Source organism: Rattus norvegicus, chromosome 11, assembly GCF_021556685.1.
Source record: "Rattus norvegicus strain SHRSP/BbbUtx chromosome 11, alternate assembly SHRSP_T2T, whole genome shotgun sequence".
Classification (NCBI taxonomy): Eukaryota; Metazoa; Chordata; class Mammalia; order Rodentia; family Muridae; genus Rattus; species Rattus norvegicus.
This window is the reverse complement of record NC_141544.1, coordinates 71,905,439-71,913,601: the sequence shown is the minus strand read 5'-3', so window position 1 is coordinate 71,913,601 and position 8,163 is coordinate 71,905,439. Positions and strand designations below refer to the sequence as shown.

The window sequence follows — 8,163 nt, the reverse complement described above, 5'->3', positions numbered from 1 at the left end:
AGGAATTTAAGCTGAATAAAAAGTATTTTGTAAGTGAGATGCTTCCTTGAATGTGTATTTTGTCACTGTAAAACGTTTTGTTCCGGATTGGTTTTATCCACAGATCTCTCCACCGCAAAGGACATGCCTGTGTTAGTGACTGAATATAGTCTACTGACGAGCCTCTGCTCTGAAGTTTTTACCCGGAGAGCACACTCCCTTTCCCCTGGCTAGATCTCTTCCTATTCATTTCAACAACGCGATATTGAGCGTCTATTACGTGAAAGGAGGCTGCTCCTGCTGACGAAGCAGATACGGAGAACATTAACACTGACGAATAAACCGTTTGTAGGTGAAGAGCAGTGGAAAGAGTGTGGGCTGAAATGGAAGAATGGCAGAAAGCCAGACCTCACCTAGGTTATTATAAAGTGCGCAATAGCACCCTGGCTCCTCCTTATTCCCTACAGCCCGCTTTCCACTCCTCAGCGGATTGTCCCTCTGAAAGGTAAGTCAGGTTACGCCACCTGGTAAAAGCGCCCTCCTCCCTCCATCAGAGAACATCTACCGGAAGCACTTGGTATGCCCGAAGGGACTCCTTACTGTCTGGCCTGTTGCACAAACCTGCCTTTTTCCACGTTTTCAACTCTTTATAATTTTTATCTTTTTTTTATGTGTATGGGTGTTTTTGCGTGCATGTATGTATGTGTATGCACCATGTGTGTATAGTGGCCATAGTGGGCAGAAGAGGGTGCAGGTCCCATGGGACTGGAGTTACAGCTGGCTGGGAGCGGCTCTGCAGATGCTGAGAATCGTACTGAGAAGCCAGTACTCTTAGCTGATGAACCATTTCTCTATCCCACTTCCTTTCAACTCCTTACTATTCCATAAACAGTGTGGTGAGTTAATGTATGTGCTACTTCAAAATTCATAGATTAGAGCTTAGAATTCCACCTCTTTAAAGTCATAAAGAGGTAGAACCTTTAGAAGTTGAGTAAATCATTCGAGTAGAACCCTTATAAATGATGCTAACTTCTTTAAGAATGGACCTAGAAGATAAATTTAAGCCCTGTGGTGGTTTGAATATGCTTGGCCCCAGGGAGTAACACTATTAGGAGGTGCGGCCTAGTTGGAGTTCGTGTGGCCTTGTTAGTGGACGTTTGTCACTGTGGGGGTGGGCTTCGAGACCCTCCTCCTAGCTGCATGAAAACAGTTGGTCCTTGTAGTCTTCAGATGAAGATGTAGAACTCTCAGCTCCTCCTGCACCATGGATGCTTCCATGCCCCTGCCTTGGTAATAATGGACTAAACCTCTGAACCGATAAGCCAGCCCCGATTAAATGTTGTTCTTAGAAGAGGTGCCTTAGTCATGATGATGTCTGTTCACAGAAGTAAAACCCTAATTAAGTCAAGCCCTTGTGTCCACGTTAGGATGTGACATCCATCTCCTCTGGAGGACTCAAAAGGTTGAGAGCAGAAGCAGACTCCTCAGACCCTGATGCTGCCAATTCTTTAACTTAACTTCTGGTCTCAAAATTAAAAGAAATACATTTCTATGTCTTTAAAGTTCTCAGTATATGGTATTTTACTCTACGCACTAACCAAGGCCTAAGTGGCAATGTCCTTATTTAAGGGGCATTGCAATTGTTCTTCTCTGCCTGGAATGTTCTCCATCAGATAGCCACATGGCTGGCTGGCTTGCTTCCTCTACACTTGATCTTAGCCAAAAGACCGAGAAGTGATGTCATGTTTCCTCTAGATCTCTACTTAGAATCACCTTTTAAAGGCTATTTACTCAAGCTCTCTCACCTCATTGTATTCATTCATTCACTCATTCATTCATTCGTTCTTATAGTACTTGGCTTACAGAGCACGGACTCTAAGAAATAGAACTATTCAATAAATTGAATGAATGAACAATCAAGTAAGTAACATGCATATGGTGATGGCAACAAACTCTGCCAATTGTTCATTAGGAGAACTCCACAAACAGTAGCTACTTGGTGTTGTTTTTTAAACAAAAATAACTTCCCTCCACTATCTCCTACCATACTTTTCCTGGAAGCCTTGCAGATAATGGAGAGGCCACACTTGCTACATATATGACTGATATCAGAGACACCTATACCTGGCTCTGGATGTCTCTGCACCACATCTGTGTGACTTGGCCAGTTAACTACCTCCCTAGAATTGCCCTCTCCCTGGCTTATAGTCAAGTGATTCCTTATAAATAGGAGAACACTTTTTCATCTAATTACATATTCTCCTCTCTAAATTCTTACTCCAACTTTAGATTTGCGTTTTCTCTGGGATGACTGTGGGGGTAAGGAGATGCACTCCATTATTTTGGGGGGAAATCATTCTTTTAACTCTAAGGATAGAATCGAACTTCATTATTTCTCAAAACACACAGAATCAACAATCTAACAATATGTTTCTTGTCTGGGGTTTAGTCTTAGATAAAAATCATAGAGGAAGGAAGCTCCAATAGAATAGGCCTTGATTTAAGTGCAAAGCACAATTTATATTTTCCAGTTTTCAGGTAATAAATCCCTCTAGTCCCCCTGTTCTTCCAAGCAACTGTTCAAGGGAAAGTACATGCAATTCTGTGAGGAAATCTAATAATGTATAGGCATGAGGAAGTCTAAAGTTGGATTTAGAAAAGCAACAGAAAGCATTTTTCCAAAGGAAATCACCCAGAGAATCCACTAAGCATGCTCTACAGGATTCTTAACCACTTCTGTCTGAGGCACGTCTCCAGTCCCATCTTCCCCAGACAAATAAAATGCTTACATTCCCCTAAACAACAGCAGCAGGAACAACAAAACAAGTTAAATGATTAAACAAAAATGATATACTACCTTAAAATTAATTCTCATTTCTACTATATGGGGGTAGGGAACTTGCTGATAATGGATAAAATGTTTTAGACTTTTTTAACCTTCAAAAATATTAAAATTAGTCTATACCTTTTACAGGCATTATATTTACTCCTGGATGGAGACCAATGTCATCAGTTCTTTAAAGTACCTGAAGCAGCATATCCCTGAATAGAAAGAAAGGTAAATGACTTCTCTTCTTCCAAAGCAGTGGTGAATGAAAGTAAAATAGCTGAGTAGCTTCAGCAAGGGTGGCTTGTATTTAATCATTCCTGTTTTCTGCCCTGTTTTTCTACTTGTAGGAAGGTTAGAATAAACTTAGTTTTGCTTTGTCAGTTTGGGTTCTGGGTTTTGTTCGGAAACACGCAGGGAACCTTTGCCCTTTCATTATTCACTAAGGCTGGTTCTGCATTAACAGCCTGTTAAAGACAGCTCAACTGAGAGCTGAATTCTCCACAACCCAGTGCTGCAAGGGTTAAGCAGTGACAGACCAAACTCTCACTACTTAGGACCACACTATTGACACTCAGATCTGAGGCCCCGATGGTGTTTGCAGACAGTCTCATTGTCATCAGAAGACTCGGGCTAAGGCATTCCACTTCATATTCAGAATTGGTCTAAACACCTCCAACCCACTGAGCTAAGACCTTTGGTTGAACCCAAACCCTCTTCCAAAAACTCCATCACTTTTTATCTCCTTCCATAGAAAAGCTTCTTGAAAGAACTGCCTTGGCTTGCTTTCCTCTCTGTGTACTCTCCCACTCACTCAGCCCAGCTCTCTATCTAGCCCACCTCTCTGGTAGAACTGCCCTTACCACAGTCATACTACAGTCACGGCATGCTACACATCTAAATGACCACTGAACTGCGCTCAGTACAGTTTATTTCTCTCTTTTCTGACTGATGGCATGCTGGCTTGCTTCCCCAGTCTATGGATTTACTCGTCAATTTCTAATTTGTCTGATTGCCTCCTCTGCTTTAGTTCCTCTAGATGAGATGATTCTTGGGTCCTTTGAACATCCCCATCTACATTCATAGTCATGATCCCATCTATTTCTACCACTAAAGACCATCATATCCTAAAAGTCGTATCTCCTTCTCGGATCCCTTCCCCATATCACAGTTTAATATGTTGAACACCCCACTCATCACATGTTATATGGTTTTAATCTCCCGAGATGTTATGTATCCAGGTCATCCTTTTACTCGACCTCCATTCGTCCAGTTGTTCAGAAGCCAATTGATAACCTTGAGACTTTTTCCTTTTGCCATTGGCCATATCCAGTCTTTACAGCCCCTACAATCCCTCTTCAGTTCAAGACATCAGCAATTCTCAAGTATACTATGGTACTAATTTCCTTGGAGATTTGCCTCATTGTAACCCAGTCTCCTGGACAGGACTTTTAAGTCAGGTAGTGACCTCTCTTGCGCTGTCCTGTTTCAAGCTTCTGCTCAAAATCTTCAAAGCTCTTTACAGTTTTCTTCTCTCCATACTCATGCCCTTTCTTGACTTCAGTGATATTGGTGTTTTCCAGTTTTCTCTGGAATTTGAAAGTATTGAATTTCATCTTATCATTCTTATCAAAGTTTTCTGTTTCACATAACCCCCACCTTGTCTGTTATCAGGATTAGACCCTAGTCATTTAGATTCTGACTCACTTATCAATTCTAAAAGCCTCCCTTAGCCACCTTAGCTCAGTTGGGCTTTGACCATTTCAGAGACCTTGTATCATATCACTCATTTTTGTTTCTGTTTAGTGAATCTCATTGCCTGAAATCTTATCTATGGTTTATCTACTCCCCATCCCAACTAGTTTACTTAAACTTAACACATTCAATTTCCTAGTGTACATGAAGGTACTGCCTAGTGCTTAGGTATATTCCTGATAAAAATTAAAGACAAGAAAATAGTAAGTTATGACTCTTTAGATGACTATACAAAGCAATCAGCACAGCCAAAGCCATAGAATGTTAACAACAAATGATCCCTCATGTACTAGTCACATTTTGTTGCTGTGATAAAATGACCAAAACAGACTTATAGAAGGGAAAGGTTATTGGCTTCTGGTTCTATAATGAGAGTTGATAGTGGGGCTGGGAGCAGGGGAAGGGGGTACAGAAAACCACAGGGATATATGGCAGCAGGTGACCAGAGCAGGAAGCTGAGCGTTCACAGTTCCATCCACATTCAGGAAGCAGATAGCCACCTGGAAGTGGGACAAGACTATGAACTCTCGAAGCTTGGTCCTGTGACGTACTTCCTCCAGTAAGGTTACAACTCTTAAAAAGTCCATTTCCTCTCCCAATAAGCACCCTCACTGTGGACTAAGGATTTAAATAAACATTCATGGGGGATACTATTCATCTAACCATCATGTGTCTCAGTTTCTAGATCCTGGTTGATTCCTACCTAAAGCTCACATACATTTGTATGGCTCTGGTAAATTTAGGTGTGAACAGCTTCTTGTGTTTGTTCTTCATTTTCATTTGTACCAAGAGGTACTGTTTCTTTTTTCCTCTTTGTGTTTGTTTATATAAATGTGGTATGAATTATGTGTATATATATGTACTGACATGTGTGTATGTATGCACTCAGATCTGTGGATGTACACATAAAGGCCTAAGATTGACACCAAGTGTCTTTCTCTATTATTTTCCACCTTATATTGGGGCAGAGTTTCTCACTTGAAATCTAAAACTCAGTGATTCAGACCCTCGATCTAGCCAGTTCACTCCAGTTCTCTGCTGTTTCTGCCCACTGTGTTCTGGGATTGAAGAAAGACCACCAGACCCACTAGGTATTTATTTGGGTGCTTGGAATCTGAATACTTGTCCTCATGCTTACTCTTCAAGCACTTTGCCCAATGTATCATCTCCCCAACCCAATAGAAGAGATTCTAGAACAATTGGATAAAATATCAGGAGCAGATATGTGGTGGGAAGTAATGATAGAGAAGGCAGACTCTCCCTTGACTAAAGTTCTAGTGCTCAGACCAAGTCTATATAGATCGAAGCTACTAGAAGAAGCAAATGTAGATGAGTGTTGGTTGTTTGGTTGTTTGGTTGGTTGTTTGGTTGGTCGGTTGGTGAGTTGGTGAGTTAATTGGTGAGTTAGTTGGTGGGTTAGTTGGTTGGTTAGTTGGTGAGTTGGTTAATTAGTTAGTTAATGAGTTTTTCAAAAATTTGGTAAAGCAGAAACACAAAAGCAATTTCCAGGTATTAAAATACAACATTGCATGGGGAAAGGAGCATCTCCAAATATCTGTGTACCTATGGCTCCAGTGGAGGGCAGGTGATGAAGTTCTTCCTTATCTGTAAGTTTATTTGTCCCAATTTTTGAGGCTTTGAAGGGGCTTGGGCATAGTCATTAGGGAAAATAGTTCTCCTTTCTCTGCTCTACTTCTTTTGAATTAACTCATCCTTAGGCTACGATGCTCAGAAATGGCTACAAAACAGAAGCAATTACTCCTTTACATCCAGTGGTGAGAAAGTGAGGAAATGAGAAGTTCCTAGCTGGAAATTAGTCCCACCACTTTGATTCAGTTGTAGACTTAACCTTGAATCTATTGCTATTGTGAGGAGATAGAGTTCTGATAATGAAAGGAAACTTTAGGACTGTGAGCTAGGTACCTGTTGCACTAATATTGGAAATAGTAAGGTTACTATTGCCCAGTAAGGTAGAGTAGGTTGTTTTATTTTTCTTCCCCACCCCCATTTATCCATCAACACTTACTGAGCACCCACCATGATCTCAGTGTTCTATGTGTTAAAGACACATGTCATCACAAACAAATACACAGAATCCCTTAAGTTGTTGCAAGTTGTCTCCACTTGGGTGACACATTTGTTTTCTGGAAATATGGGGTGTGCTCATACTGATGGATTCTCTCTCATATCCTTGATGAGAGAAACTGGTCCACAGACCTGCCAGTTCTCATGATGTGTTAGTCTCGCATACTGTGACAAAGCTACCATTGTCCAAAGCAATCATAACCTTTCTCCTGAACTCAGAGGATGTCAGCTGCTTAAACTATTCATCTCTACCCAATATCCAGGCATTTGTATTGATGGGGGGAAAGGAGTATGAGAGCTGAAGTGTGGACGACAGGGTCATGACTCTTCCTCGACACCGGGAAACTCTTCCTGTGCCCTCTGACAGAGGAACGGTCACTGAATTCTAATACCGTGCTAGTCTCTGCAGATATATTATTTTCAGGCTACAGTGGAAAAATGAGGCAATAGAAGAAAGCCCTGACAGAGATTTGAGAACTGATTAAAAATAAGGAAAAGAAACCTAATGAGTATTTCCTTTACAAGGCAGTGTAAAGATAACCACACTAAAGGTAAGTAGCTTACTTGAGAAAACTCAAAATCAAAATGAAGTATGAAATATTGATTTTTAGTAAGCTAGAAATTAGCATTCCACTCCTACTCCCACCCCATGCTAATTTTTACAGCAATACAACAGCCCTGTGTCTGCAAGCCTTCCTTCAGACACCACTTACTGTTCCCATGCCATGGACCTTCCTTTTTCTTTCTTTCAGTACTTCTTATTTTTTGTCCCTTCTCTCAACCCCTTCCATTCTCTTTCTCCCAATCACTCGCTCCCTCTCTTTTCCCTATTTTTTTCTTTTTCATTAGACTGTATCCTAGCAACAGCTGTTTCAATTAAAAGAAGGTGGGAAGGGCTAGAGCACTGTTGCCAAGGTTACCAGTATTTCCTGCTGCCACTGGAAGTAACCTGAGGTGATCATGGTATAATCATGTGCTGAGATAGGCCCTTCCCTAGGCCATTCGGCCTTTCTTACCATCTCAAGATACTAAGTCTTCCAAGCGTCTCAAAGTCTGACAGATGTCACCATCATGTGAAGAGCTATTCTCTAGCCCAGATGTCAAGATAAATTTAGAAGAAAACACAAAATGGCAATGACAAGACTTAAAAATTTGAAATCCGTTCAGAAGGCTATGATTGCATTTCTTTTGATAGCTTATAGGTTTCAAATAACAGTGGGTAACAATAAAGTACCTGGTCATCAGAACCCCTGCCCATAGAGATCCAAAGCCAAACCTATTTGCTTTAAAAAAATTATATAGATATAGATATAGTATCCATAGTAATTTGTACATACTATATCCTCAGTTCAGTACTATATCCAATTTAAAATACAAGAATATTTTTTAATATCTTATCATTGTCACTGTACAAAATTTATAATCAGGATGATTATTTTCTCGTCATCTAGAAAACATATCAAATAGTGCCTAGGAATTGGTTCAGTGTCTGTCATTACAATGTGTCAAAACAGACC

The 8,163-nt window shown here is 40.6% G+C and overlaps 1 long non-coding RNA gene across 4 annotated transcripts in view; it reads left to right on the top strand.

Moving 5' to 3' along the window:
• The first annotated feature begins 318 nt into the window (after positions 1-318).
• The window catches only part of LOC148002602 (uncharacterized), a 46,325-nt gene continuing 38,480 nt past the window's right edge, over positions 319-8,163 (top strand). For 2 of the 4 annotated variants that reach the window (XR_015633749.1, XR_015633750.1), the window contains exons 1-2: positions 319-484; positions 2,954-3,037. This is a non-coding gene — a long non-coding RNA (uncharacterized LOC148002602). Of the gene's footprint in view, positions 485-1,009; positions 1,270-2,953; positions 3,038-8,163 lie in introns of those variants that run through there. The other 2 variants (XR_015633748.1, XR_015633751.1) reach the window with 2 other exon arrangements.